The 13,517-nt window shown below is 42.6% G+C and overlaps 1 protein-coding gene across 2 annotated transcripts in view; it reads right to left on the reverse strand.

Moving 5' to 3' along the window:
- Positions 1-13,517, reverse strand: part of PDE8A (phosphodiesterase 8A) — a 241,989-nt gene that overhangs the window by 129,338 nt on the left and 99,134 nt on the right. The window lies entirely within an intron of this gene.

Consider the following 13,517-nt stretch of genomic DNA (forward strand, 5'->3'; position numbering starts at 1 on the left):
ATTATCCTATTAGGAATTTAAAAAGTTATTACAAAGTGGCATTAAGGTAAGGGAATTTTAGACAGCAAATGAATCTAGCTCCTTAGCATGCTCCTTTACATATGCTTTCAAACTTTCTGTCACTTACGAGATCTTTAGCTCTGCCTTTATTCTAGTTCTTTCCCTAGTTTTCATACATTGGTGTCTTTCTTCATCCCACGATACTACTTATTTAGCTCAAAGGCTCATTTCCCCTATCGTTATTCATGACAAATGAACACTTCCCCTACTTTATTCTGTCCAATTTCTAGGCTTCTGAGTGCTCTCACCTTAGAATTGATCTGAAGTCAACAGTCAAACTTCCATTGCTTTGATATTGCCAGATGAAGCCCAGGTACCTTCCTGACTGCTCCTTCTATATCACCTTCTGTGGTACCTCATTCTCCTATCAGCTGATAGTGATCCCGATCCTTCCCTCAGGCTTCACCTCTGTCATCTCCATCCTGGCAGTCTTACAGGCCCCTATGGCTTCAGCTACCTCCTCTAAGCAAACTATTCTCCAATTTCTCTGTCTATTCTACCATTTAAACCTGTATTCACCCTTGTCTCCAGCTTCCTCTCTTACATTTCCTTCTAAAACAGACCCGTTACCATCTGCTGCTCAGTCCTTCCAGAAATTAAAGTTTTTCCCTTTCTGAAATCTCTCTACCATTCCCCCTCTTTACTTTTTTTTCCCCAAGTCATGATTGTAACCTGCCAGTCTTCTTTGACTCCTGTCGTCTTCTCCCCATTTCCAATCTTTAGCTATGTCCTCTCTCATCTTCCTCTTGAGTATCTGCCATCATCTGGTCCGCTCTCATCTTGATTAATGTAACCTTTCCCTGCCTCTGACCTCTTCCTCTTCCACTCTACCCAAAAGAAACAGCTACAAAAATCCATATTACTTCCTCAATCCCTAGATTCCACCCCTGGCTTCCTGTCACTTGCACCTCCAAATGAAGTCCCTCTTCCAGTTATAAATTCTGAAAAGTTCTTAGTGCTTCTTGCATCTCTGCCCTCTTCTCTCCCCACTATTAATGTTCTCAGCTTTGTACCTTTCATCATGTTGCACTTTGAACTCGATACAGCCTCTAACTTCATGCCCCCTTTCTGTAACAGGGGACATACAAGAAGCTCAACTAGACAAAACAGGGACTGCTCATGTAAAGGCCACTGCCAACTCCATTATACGGTTCCAGGGAAGAAATTGTATGTGGATGCATTGTTAGCAGCCAAACCCAAACTAAAGAGGTGCATTGGAGAGCACAGTATCCTGTGCCCGTGGTGGCTGTGGGTATAGCACAGCTTTAGATTGGCCCATGAGAAAGCATAAATAAACTTTTCTTTCCTCAATTCAAAGATCCTTTCACTGATTTCCTGTCATTTACCACTCCAATTTGAAGTCACTCTTGTATTGTGAATGAGAAACTAATATTTTCAGTTTCAAATGAGTTAAGTGACAACTGCAACATGCAAGTGTCTTTTTATTTGCCCAAGTTATCAAATTTGGATCCTTCATTGTTTGAAGTGATCACAATGACCTTAAAGGGCCAAAGCAAAGCAGAAGATTCCTGTGCGCCCCCACCCCGAGACGACAGCAATGTGAAGATTTCAAAAAATACCTTTGAAAATATCTGAAAAACAACTTAGACAATATTTGAACAAGGATATAAGTGAGTAAAAACATCAGGCTGTCATATACAAATATCCATTAAACCCACTGAAAATTTGCTCACAGACAGCTTTCTAAGAAGCTGCAGATAAGAAACAGCACTTTGTATCTTACTCAAGCTAAGAACAGAAAGCCATCAAATGTTACATTAGAAATAAAAAATTCCAAATTTACCTTCATTTTCCAGTCTTTATATATTATATTGCTTTTTGCAGAGGAAACAATTTAAATTCATACACAAAAAATATTACAAGTATCAAGAAGCTAAGATAAGCATTTTGATTCCAAAAGGGAATCAAAGGCCTATCAATCACTCAGGGTACAAACAAATGTTTGTGAGACCTGCCTTAGGTTTAGGTGGCTTCATTAAAAGCCATCTAAAATCAAAACCAGAAGTACTGTGTACAGGTGTCTGCAGTTTGCTGGGAGTGGCACAGGCAGCTGGAGGTAAGTTAGTCAGGGGGGAATAGAACAGTCAGGGTCAGGATGTGGGGGATAAGAATAGCACAGCCCTGGGATGCTGTTCACTAGGTATAAGTGTTTACTAGGTTAGGTTATAACTCAATAGATTGGGTTAACTCTTTTTTAATCTAAGTTAGTTTACCTCTGATGTAAACTAACTTTAGATCCAGCATGCCATTTTTAGGGCAACCTAAGCCCTGTGAACATCTACACGCTGGGGCATTTAGATAGACCTTGATTAGACTGATCTAAATGTAATGCTTGTATTTAAGTCCGAATCATGACATGGTGCAGGATGCAGGGAAAGCATGTATACAAAACCTGAATTCTCCTGTCCCAAATGTAGACTCTTAACAGTGTCTGTTACAAAATATATTACAGATAGTTTCACACTGTGCTAAGTTAGTGGCTGAGAGCCTGATTGGTGAGGTTTATGCTGTACACCTGAGATACCCATACAACCTAGTGATGATGCAAATGCATGGTTTTATAAGGTCCACTTTTATGGATTATATCCTAAATACTATTTTTTATATAAAACATATGTGTATAAGGCCCATAGCAATTGGCTGTTGTTTCAGTTACATGTATATTGTGACAAATATTGGGCACAAACAAAAAGTTAACATTCTTATACCTTACTAAAGTAATAGTAAACCTCCCTCTTTTTAAACACATTCTCTATCAGTCATATCTAATACAAAGTTGTAGTATTACAAATACAAATTTCATTCCAACTGAAATACTATGAAAACTGCCATTATGCTTAGTGTAACTATAATGAATGTATATATTCATAATGCAGTTTCATTATAGTTACACTAACTTTTCAAAAACTCATGTGAAATTAAATATTGTATATCTAACTTGCCGGCTAATGGAAATAGGAGGAGGCTTTTATAACTTTCTCCCTGGCAGTCAGACAAGAAACAGTAATTAGTCTGAAGCGAAGCTCAATTCTCATTGTAAAAACTTCACATGTATAACTCTTCGAGGAATATTTGAGTGAAAAACCCAAGAAGCTTACAGTTTGTCAATACAAGCTAATGATCATAAGCTCCTACAGGTTTCATTTAAAACGGTGAAATATTGATTTCTCCTTAAGTAGACAATTATGTTTTTAAATGTGAAACAATGTTTTTTATTTTAAATACTGTACCTTTCTACAGTATTAGTCACTTGCAATTATTTTTAATAAATTCATTTTAGTTGAACAGTTAAAAGTTCTTAATTAGAAGTATATTTCCTTAGTTTCTCCAATATGCAAGATATGCATTTGTAAAGGAAAGTCAGCACATGGAAAAATGGCATATGAAAGTAACTTTTGTATCTTATGGAACAGTTAGCTTTTTTGGTAAAATTCATGCTGTGGTGCTAAAATACAGGGTGGTTGAATTTTCCTTGATAGCTTCATCTTTGCTCTTAAGCCAAAGGAACACAATGTTAAATTCTATACAAATATGGCACAAACCACATTCTTTTGTGGGTGTTCTTGAACTGTTTCAATAAGCCCTAGAGCTATCACAAATTATCCTGTGATTCAAAGCTTTAACCTTCAGAGAAAATACACAAGACAGCTTCAGATTTTTTCCGACTGAATACAGCATTGTAAATACTAATGCTTATTTGAGAAACATGATAGAATAGCCATTGAAAGTGAGTACACCTCAGCTGTCATGTTTATAGTAAATGACTTGAGTGAAATCTATTTTAAAATGCAAATTGTCACTAACTTTTCTAATATGTATATTGCGTTAGAGTTTGTATGCTTTGTTTTTATTTAAGAGAAAGATGAACATGACAGTAGTTCAAGGGAAAGCTTAATAATTTGTTTACTAAGAAAAAAGTAGATACTCTTTCAAACAGATTCATTTTGGATTATCTTCAGTTGATATTAATAAAGTATATCTTATTCAAAGAAACATACTATGACTTAAATGCAAGTCTAGAGATTAATTTAAAAAAAAAAAAAATCGGGAAAGCTCCTCCTGCTTTACAAAGAAAACCTGGGTGTGTACAAAAGTCCTCCTTCTGTGCTAAATGCAACTAGTACAGCAAGGTTTGGATTTACAGAATGTAGCAAACATTCCACGGGACACAACCTCTTTTCACAGAGTAGTTTGCATTTAGCAAAAGATCTTATTCATTGACAAAGATTTCAGTGTGCAACTCCACAGAGATACCTGTACAGTTGAAAGTATTTTTAGACACAGTGCCATGCCTTTTATAAGGAAAAGGGTTTTTTTTTAATGTTCAAAATTCTTCCTTTTTCATTATTTTGTATTTTCAGTATATTTTAGGCTTCAAAGACTCAGACTTCACCTCTTTCCATCACCACACCTCACTCATGCCAGAAAGACCAACATACAAAATACTGACAAAGAAAAACAATCTACGAAATTATTATAAAGACACTACTACCACATTTAAAAAAAAAATACAGGTACATGCATGCCCAACACTTTAACAGTACACAGAACTACCAAAACAGAGGAGAATCCTATACTAAAATATTTTGAAGTTGCCTGTTCTTTAGGGGTGAAGGAGGTTCTGTGTTTGTTTCTTAACTGTGATCCAAATTCTGAAGTCTCTTCCCTGTTGGAAAACTGGGGAGTCAAAACAGGCCAAAGAAGCAACAGTTGTTAAGTGACAACCAACTTTACATCACTTCTATACTATCAGTAAATAGTACTGTCTGTCAGCTCTCTCTACGCTGAGCTAAAATGAGTACCTAGATCAGCTAGATTTGAGGCACCACTCCATAACTTTTGTGAATTTGGCAACACCCTAGCTGAGAACCACTGTTATAATGCCACAGCTTACCTACTTTACCTCCAAGCTGCCACACTGCCAGCACTAGGTGGATCTGCTCTGCTCATCTGTTTTCAAGAGGCACTTGTGCAACCTAATGCAGCCAAGAGCACCTGCTCCTGCCACAGCTGCTTCCTGGCTCCATGGACACCTCCTGGAAACAGAGATGCATGGAAGGGAGTTTCAACAGATGGTAGCAACAGTGGCAGCACTACAGCCAATGCCTTGGTCCTTTTGAAAAGATTATGCAGCACCTCAGGGTGCTGTGGTATCTCAGGGCACTCTTTACATGTACTCCAGGGGTGGAAGGGCAACGCTTTAATTAGAGCAGCTCATAGAGATGCTCCAATTAAAGCACTGCTGCATCTCCTGTATCAGCATCCCCACACTTAATAATGGCGGCAGGGGTGCTTGAACTAAGGCTCATTCAACAAGCTTTAGTTCAAGTGCCCCTGCTGCCATTTTTAAGTGCAGGGCTGCTGATACACAAGACGCAGGAGGCTGCTGGAACACAGCAACTGCCACGCTCTGATGCACTGGAATTCCAGCATGTCGGAGCAGCCTCCATGCTCGTGTGTAGGTACCCCCAGTTGAGAACCACTGGCCTAGATGAAAAGCAATGTCAAAGGCTGAAGCCAGACAAGACTGATGTGATTCTGGTTGGAAAATATAAACGCTTCAAAGAACTTGCCTCCCCTCTACAATGTCTTTGGATTCCTTAATACTAGCACATAGACATGATTGCACCTTGTCAGAAAATTGAATCCCTATACTATTAGACAGACCTTGCCTTAGTGGTCCACGCATTCATAACTTCCAAAGCTGGTTATTGCAACTTACTCCTATATCTAGGAATTAAGCAACTCAGACCAAAAAACTCCAGTTGAAGCAAGGCACAACAATCCATCTGCTTAGTAATGCAAGCCTCTGTGAACAAGTCACCTTGGCTCTGCACTCTCAGGCCTATGTGCCTAAGCAAATCCAGTTCAAGATCTCTGCCTTACACCCAGTGCCCTCCATGAGATTTGCCCTAGATCATCTCTCCCTCTGAAGCCATGCTCCCTTACAACTGTGCTCCAGTGAAACACAGAGACTGTCTACTGATACAGGGAAGGTCCATGAGTTCAGGAGACAGAACTTTCTCAGGAACTAGGCTGTGGAAATCCCTCAACAAGAAATTTTAATCATCACAGATCTCATCACCCCCAGAGCTAAACAAATCTCTAATTCCTTCCTTCCATAAACTCTTCTCATGGACACACTGCCAAAAAGGAATCAGATGTTATAGTGACAGGGTCAAGGTAAATGCCCAAACGAAACAGAAACGGTATAGCTGGATTATCCCTCCTAGGAGTAAAAGCTGCAAGAGAGCAGTAAGGGGAGGAAAACTCAATGCAGTGTCTGTAGAAGTTTCCCCAACATCACTTTGTTGGTGAGCGGAGGTTTGCAGAACCTGTGGAGATTCCAGCCAACAAAATTCCCATAAGAGGCCTGTGCTTGGATTCCCTGACAGACCAGCTCTGCCATGGTCTCTGCTGGACATAGACGTTATTTAGATCCTTTTTGAAAGAAGCAATGTCTAGTTTCACTAAGGAACATGAACTAGATACTCAAGCCCAGCTTCTGTTACTTTCCCAGATTATTGCCTGAGAAGCTAGTAAAGGAATGACATGCCTCATCCAACCCTGCCCTGCAATGTGAATTCCAAAACACGTTCCACTGCATCCTTCAACAGGGAAAGGAAAACTGCATGGTGAAGGCAGCTTACCCTTCACTCATTTGGGACCTGTACATTATTCAGGAGAAATGATTCATCTTACTCCATAACTTCTGCTGAAAGGAATCAGAAAGAAGCTTGCAGAAATGTGTCTACTGGATACAAAAAAGTATGGACGTCACCTCACAAATCTCAAAACAGCCTTTGCAGGACACTTCTCCAGAGAAAGAGACCACACTTTTGAAAGAGCCACCCAGATACCACATGAAGAATTACTGAAATACAGAAGAAACCCCCCCATGGATTGCACACCACTGGTTATGACATATTATCCTTCCCTGGAACCTATACGAAAAATCCTCAAACAATTACAAGCCATTCTAAAAGGAGACCCAGTTCTTAAAGAGATCTTCCCAGAACCACCCATCCTAGCCTTTAAACAAGCACCAAACCTTGCCAGCTCCATCACCATAAGCAAACTTCCTCTGGTCCAAAACACAGCGAATGGATCCAGACCACGCCATGACAAGAAATGTAAAGTCTGCCAACACATCTTCACCACCCCCACAATTACTACACCCCACAACCAAACCATCAACATTCCTGGATCTTACACTTGCACCTTCAGAAAAGTAATATATCTCATCCAATGCATCAAATGACCTGATGGAAAATATGTAGGAGAAGCCAAACAACAACTGTGTACCAAAATGAACATATACTGAAAATCTATCAAAGACAAGAATACCCAATTACCTGTGGGGGCACATTTCTTACAAAAAAACCAACTCTCTCTCCAGTCTCTCAGTTCTAGTCTTCAAAGGGAATTTACAAAACATCTTTCACAGATGAGAGTATGAACTTCACTTCATCAATCTACTGGATACAAAAAATCATGGACTAAATATAGACATTGGATTTATGACACATTATAACCTAACATCTGACTCCCCAGCTAACCTCTCCACTTTTTACCAGCTATACTCATTCCTTCCTGTGCCCGCCCGCACCCATCTCTCATCTACTGATTGCAGTTACAGTCATTCCCCTTCTCCCCCTCACCTGTCTCTCACCTATTGACTACCTTAATTTACATTTTAACTGTCTTTCTTGCATAGGTACTGACCTCTAGCTGCTTTACTACTGCATCCAGGAAGAGCACAGACCAACTGCAGATACTTCCTATGTCTGATGAAGGGTATTTGTGCCCAAAAAGGTTGTAAAGAACAATTTTTCCAACTATTTAGTTGGTCTAATAAAAGATATCACATTTACCCAAAGAACCTTGTGTCCCTATGCACAAATACATGACATTTCAAGATAACAAGGACATTGTAGATCCACTGCTGTCTCCTCCCAGCAGAATTAATAATGTACCATTATATTTTAAAAAGCAGTTTCTGGAACTGCACTTCCATCATAGCATAGCAAACATTCTAAGGATTCACATAGTTTTCTTACATAGCTTAGTTCAATCCTATGTTTCAGCCCCACTGGCCTTCTGTAAATTTCTGAAGAAAGTCAGTAGGAATGAAATCCAAGATTGCACTAAGCTATAAAGGAAAATAAACTATATTGAAGCTTATGTGAATATTTAGAAACTTTTCTAAACAAGATGATAAATAAGTGGCTTTACTGATTTGATACAGGCACAAATATGTCCATTAAAGAGCCACTCCAGCTCAGAAAGGACATTCAGAAAGTAATTCCAATGGAGTAACTCTAGTATTCGGACCTTGAAAAGTCTATTTGCCCATGCACTTGAAACAAGAAGTTTCCTGGGAGATGCCATCAACTGCTTCATAAAACTAAGATTTCTCTCTGTGATGAGGCCAGTTCAGACCCCAGGGCTCAGCTGGTCCCAATCAATGCTTCAGGGCAATTCATCCTGAGATTGCAATAAAACAGGTGCCACCTGGAGCAAATCCAGGTCAATTCCCAGGGTACAGTCAGTCCTAATGAGTAATGAGGCAACCAAAGCAGCCTGAGGCCATAGGCAACATGCTCCACCCCTCTATCCCTTAAAAACTGGGTTCAGCCTGCAGTTCTATGTCCTGGCAAAAACTAAGGTACTTAATTCTGACCTCTGTGTACTCCCTCTTACTGGATATCTGTTTTTGACTCTTGGCTCCTGATTCTGGTTTGACCCCTGGCATACGCTGACTCTGGCCTCAGTTCCTGATTCCAGCTCTGATCCTGACTCCTAAGGTGCAGACAGAAGAACAGCTTTCCGTTGTAACTCATGGTGCTTTGCAGGAAGCACCATGAGTTACAATGACTCCCTAGACCCTTCCCCTTCCCCTTCCCAGCACTAGCACTATTTTCAGAATGGGAGGAGGGAAAGGGAGTAGGAAGGAGCTTGTTCTGGGGGTTCCCCAGCCAGTGCTGGAGGGTGGGGTGGATGGACTCCAATACACCCAACCACATCCTCCAGCGCTGACTGAAAAGACCTCAAACTGAACTCTCTCCACTCCCTTTCCCTGTTCCCACTCTGAAAACAACACCAGAGCTGGGAGGCAATGCAGATGCAAGGTACTGAAATTGATCCATTTTGGAGAGTTTTCATATGAACCCTCATGCAATGAAGATTCAGACTTTTGCAGGATCAAGCCCTTTTAAAGTGCTCTTCAGCCATGCACTCCTATTTGGTCACAGCTGTAGACCACTTTCAGGGGCCAGATTGGGCAAAAACTGTCACTTCAGTCTGCCTGTCTAGACTTTGCCCATCTGTCAGGTGACTGCTCCCAACTACTCATGCCCTGGTCCTTAATGTTTCATAGATTTCATAGATTCATAGATGTTAGGGTCGGAAGGGACCTCAATAGATCATCGAGTCCGACCCTCTGCATAAGCAGGAAAGAGTGCTGGGTCTAGATGACCCCAGCTAGATACTCATCTAACCTCCTCTTGAAGACCCCCAGAGTAGGGGAGAGCACCACCTCCCTTGGGAGCCCGTTCCAGACCTTGGCCACTCGAACTGTGAAGAAGTTCTTCCTAATGTCCAATCTAAATCTGCTCTCTGCTAGCTTGTGGCCATTATTTCTTGTAACCCCCGGGGGCGCCTTGGTGAATAAATACTCACCAATTCCCTTCTGTGCCCCCGTGATGAACTTATAGGCAGCCATGAGGTCGCCTCTCAACCTTCTCTTGCGGAGGCTGAAAAGGTCCAGTTGCTCTAGTCTCTCCTCGTAGGGCTTGGTCTGCAGGCCCTTGACCATACGAGTTGCCCTTCTCTGGACCCTCTCCAGGTTATCCTCATCCTTCTTGAAGTGTGGCGCCCAGAATTGCACGCAGTACTCCAACTGCAGTCTGACCAGCGCCCGATAGAGGGGAAGTATCACCTCCTTGGACCTATTTGTCATGCATCTGCTGATGCACGATAAAGTGCCATTGGCTTTTCTGATGGCTTCGTCACACTGCCGGCTCATGTTCCTCTTGGAGTCCACTAGGACTCCAAGATCCCTTTCTACCTCTGTGCCACCCAGCAGGTCATTCCCTAGGCTGTAGGTGTGCTGGACATTTTTCCTCCCTAGGTGCAGCACTTTGCATTTCTCCTTGTTGAACTGCATCCTGTTGTTTTCTGCCCACTTGTCCAACCTATCCAGGTCTGCCTGCAGCTGTTCCCTGCCCTCCGACGTGTCCACTTCTCCCCATAGCTTTGTGTCATCTGCAAACTTGGACAGAGTACATTTGACTCCCTCGTCCAAGTCACTGATGAAGACATTAAAGAGTATTGGTCCAAGGACTGAGCCCTGCGGGACCCCACTGCCCACACCCTTCCAGGTCGAGACCGACCCATCCACCACGACTCTCTGGGTGCGACCCTCTAGCCAATTCGCCACCCACCGGACTGTGTAGTCATCCACATCACAGCCTCTTAACTTGTTCACCAGTATGGGGTGGGATACCGTATCAAAGGCCTTCCTGAAGTCTAAGTATACGACATCCACCCCTCCTCCTGTGTCCAGGAGTTTTGTAACCTGGTCATAGAAAGAGACTAGATTGGTCAGGCACGATCTGCCCGCCACAAACCCGTGCTGGTTTCCCCTCAGCATAATTTTCCCTGCCGGGCTCTCACAAATGTGAGCCTTGATAATTTTTTCAAAGACTTTACCAAGGATGGAGGTGAGACTGACTGGCCTATATTTGCCCGGGTCCTCCTTCCTCCCCTTTTTGAAAATGGGGACCACATTAGCCCTTTTCCAGTCCTCCGGGACTTGGCCCGTGCGCCACGAGCGTTCGAATATTCCCGCCAGTGGCTCTGCAATGATGTCGGCCAGTGCCTTCAGCACCCTCGGATGGAGCTCATCCGGGCCTGCCGACTTAAAGGCATCCAGTTCTTCCAAGTGCCTCTGCACCATCTCAGGATCTACGCATGGAAGTCTGGCGCCTTGCTGCTGCCTCTCTACAACCCCAGTGAGAGACTTGTCGTGCCCCTCGCTTAGGAACACTGAGGCAAAGAACTCATTGAGGAGTTCAGCCTTGTCCCCCCTGTCTGTCACCAATTGTTTCTGCCCATTTAGCAGGGGTCCTATTCCTCCCTGGGCCTTCCTTTTACTCCCTATATATCTAAAAAACAATTTCTTGTTGTCTTTTACTTGGGTTGCCATCCTCAGCTCCATGGTAGCTTTGGCCTGTCTAACTGCCTCCCTACAAGCAAGAGCAGAGGAGGTATATTCATCTTTAGTGATCTCACCTTGTTTCCACTTTTTATGTGCTCCCCTTTTGGCCCTTAGGCTGCCCTGGATTTCTCTGGTCAGCCATGGAAGCCTCCTGGCCCCTTTCCCTCTTTTGCCTCGCTCGGGGATCGTCTTGCTTTGTGCCCGAAGGATCGTTTCCTTAAGGCACAGCCACCCTTCTTGGGCTCCCATCCCTTCAAAACTCCTACTCTGCAGTGCGTCCTTGACTAATTGCCTGAGTGCATTGAGATCAGCTTTCCAAAAGTCTAGCACTTTCACCCTACTAGTTACTGGATATCTGTTTTTGACTCTTGGCTCCTGATTCTGGTTTGACCCCTGGCATACGCTGACTCTGGCCTCAGTTCCTGATTCCAGCTCTGATCCTGACTCCTAAGGTGCAGACAGAAGAACAGCTTTCCGTTGTAACTCATGGTTCTCACTCCCTTTTTCAAGTTAAGGTTCTAGCCTTCTTGTAAAGATAATCTTCCAAATACAAACTGAGCACAATCTGTTGCAATGCTGGCTTCATAAATCTGCAAACATGGGCCATGTCTATATTGCCTCCCTACGGAGCCAGCTGTCAAGAAAAAAGCCCTGACTGCTTGCTCCCACAACATATATCCAAACTGCCAAAAAGGCAGCATAGATAGATGGTAGCTGTGACTCCAGCTCCAATGCAGGCCAGGATGGAAACACATAGAGCTAAGCACTGATAAAATGGTCTCCCACTGCTTAACAGTGCTGACCCCTGGCTTGCAGGAGCCCTGAAGCACTCTCAGGCTCTCCCTAGGCAGTGTCATGAAGTCTATGCTGCTCAAAGCTTTTCTTCCCACATGTTGCAGCATGGTGAATTGGGTCGGTCTCACAGATGCTGGTGGTTACCAGAAGTGGAAATTTACAGGAACTGCCTTCCTTTAATTCTGCTAAATTGGCTCAGGAGTTTGTGTGCTGAGCTACTGGTGGAAAGGTTGTAAGTTCAAGTGTGAGTGTGGCCCCAGAGAGTCAGCTGGAAAGTGGGTGCCCAGTAGAGACAAGGAATTATCTTAAGGAAGAATTTTTTTATGGTTAGGGTGATCAGAATGTGGAATAGACTTCCCAAGGAGGCGGTGCAGTCCCCAACCTTGTAAGTCTTCAAGAGGAGACTGGATGGACACCTTGCTGTGATTATTTGATCTCAAAAGTATTCCTGCCCAGAGCAGGGGGGTTGAACTAGATCTTTTAAGGTCCCTTCCAACTCTTAATTTCTATGATTTTATGATTCTACTGCTTCTGGATAAAGCTCTGAGCAGCAGCAGGAGCTTATACTAAACCATACACTAGTTTGGAGCCCCAAACACAGAGGTTGAGGAAGAGGGGGGTGGCAGGGGAGTGGAAACCCATTGCTACCTTCCTTACAGAACCCAGGCAAGAAGCAGAGGCAGGAGGCTGTTCCCTCTCTCCCATGTAGCAGCCAAGGAAAGTTGGAGGCTTCAATTTCCTCAGAAACCAACTGAGAGAAGAAATGGAGCTATCAAGCAAGATACAGGGTCAGCTCCATAATATTTATCCAACTCTCTTTCCTTTTTCTGGCAACTGCCTAGAGTAAGAGAGAAAGGCATATCATATATACAACATGATTGGTTGCAAAGAATAACAAAGGGAGGAAAAGTGTAGCAAATAGAAAGGTGTAATAACAGTGTAGGAGATGTAGGAAATCGCACCTTTAAAATGGACTGAATGTGAAGTTGTTTGACAGCATTACACATCCATACAGAACAAATGGATATGGGCACATGTAACACTTAGAACAATTTAAATGTGGTTTAAACCTGAAGTGGATAGATATAGAAGCCTGTTAAACTGTTGTAAATCATCCTGGAAAGTTCAAAAGTGTACCTGGAAAATCAAGTACTATTCTGAACCAGTTAACTGTTATGCATGGACACTAAGCATTCTGTGACAGTTCTGGTTAGTCCACCAGGCATCCTACATACATACGCGCACACTGCCTACCCTTGGTTGTGAAAAATAATAAACTAAAAATGTTCCAATGTAGCATGTTTATCTCATATATTTTAAAAGAAATGGTGAATTACGACCTCATTTTCTTGTAACAACTAACTAGAAATGTTGTTCAGAGATTGTTTCCTATTTTAACCATTTTATCTGCATCCATGGT

This window comes from Alligator mississippiensis, chromosome 11 (assembly GCF_030867095.1).
Source record: "Alligator mississippiensis isolate rAllMis1 chromosome 11, rAllMis1, whole genome shotgun sequence".
Lineage (NCBI taxonomy): Eukaryota > Metazoa > Chordata > Crocodylia > Alligatoridae > Alligator > Alligator mississippiensis.